We start from the raw sequence: 1,478 nt of genomic DNA on the forward strand, positions 1-1,478 counted from the left end.
TAATCCGTGGTAAATATGTATGTATAATATATAGTTTGGAAAGTGTAAAGAATGGTACCATATTCCGAATCATTTTCCCGAATTTAAGAAAAATTATCAAAACGGTAAAAAACATTTGCGGAAAGAAAAATTTGTGTAGAACTCTCTTATTCATAGGAGGGAACCGAAAATCCAATCGTGGGCCTTTGGCATATCATGAATACGAACTGAGTTCTAGAGGATGTTCGGTGCAATGTTATCGAAGCAGAACCATTACCGAAATTTATAAATTTTTTGTCGCAGCGCGTAAATGACTTATAGAAAGCGGAGAAGACTCTGCATGATATTACTATAAAACATTTCTTCTAAATTTTTAGTTTTTAAAATAATATTTTCTTAATTTATTACAACCAAAGTTATGTAAATATGTATTACTAATTTTCCTCCCAAACTAACAAAAATATAAAAATCCCTAAAAATACGAAAATTCATGTTTTTATGATAGGCTAGATTTCAATGTCCTCAACTGTATATTGAAAACACAAATGTCATTTGACTTATGGCATGTGAATTTGTGGTTGCCACATCCAACAAATTGTACTTATTGATCAATATTATTGAAGATTTGACGAAGATTTAACTTAAATCTACTGCCTTTCGAGATTTAATTTTATATGGTAAATCTCAAAAGATTTAACGTCAAATCTCGTCAGAGGGCTAAATCTTCATTAAATCTCACAATGGAGACATAGTATAAATCAGTAAATATTAAAGCTAACTTATTCAAAATTGATGCTCGCAACAATTCTTTACCAAGAAATACGTTTAAGGTTAAATTTTGGTAAATGGGCGTGGCACCGCCCACTTATGACCACATATATGTATATCGGTAACCGTTCTATCAATTTGTACCAAACTCGGTATTTTTGTTGTGCTTGCCACATAAAATTACGGCCGCTTTCCATATAACGGTAAATTTCATAAATGCTTGAAACTGCAATATTTCGAAATTTAAGGACGCTAATTTACTCAAAATTGATACACTTCGGCTTACCCTCTAGCGGTAGGTTTCGGAAAGGTGAAAAAACATAAGGGGAATGCGCTCTTATGTGTATTCGTTGTATGTTGTGTAATCGTAACTGCATGAGCGTGTGATTTGTTGTTGCTACACACTTACGCAGGCTACAGCGAATACACTGAAGCGCGAATACCACTATATATTTAATACTTGCGCCGGGTATTTAATGTTCGGCTCCACCCGAACTTAGACTTTCTTACTTGTTTATACTGCACTGAGTACGAAAGTGGAAATTGGTCTTCTAAGTCTAGAATAAACTATTTGTAATAATTTGGCCCGACGCCCTAGGTCCGGGCCTTCTGAGCTTTAGGAAAAACCCGGCACTGGATTCTTCTGAGTAAAACTGCTATGCTAACTTTCGTTGAGACATGTTCGGCTGGACAAAAGTTGTAATTTTTCCCTAATAATTTTTGACATTGGC

The 1,478-nt window shown here is 34.4% G+C and overlaps 1 long non-coding RNA gene across 1 annotated transcript in view; it reads left to right on the forward strand.

The window, feature by feature from the left end:
- LOC108365063 (uncharacterized) overlaps positions 1–1,478 on the forward strand; it is a 21,795-nt gene that overhangs the window by 11,118 nt on the left and 9,199 nt on the right. The window contains exon 2 of the long non-coding RNA XR_001847873.1: positions 1,041–1,042. This is a non-coding gene — a long non-coding RNA (uncharacterized LOC108365063). The remainder of the gene's footprint in view (positions 1–1,040; positions 1,043–1,478) is intronic.

Source organism: Rhagoletis zephyria, unplaced genomic scaffold (assembly GCF_001687245.7).
Source record: "Rhagoletis zephyria isolate East Lansing unplaced genomic scaffold, Rhagoletis_zephyria_1.1 Rzeph_scaffold_01762, whole genome shotgun sequence".
In the NCBI taxonomy this organism is placed as follows: Eukaryota; Metazoa; Arthropoda; class Insecta; order Diptera; family Tephritidae; genus Rhagoletis; species Rhagoletis zephyria.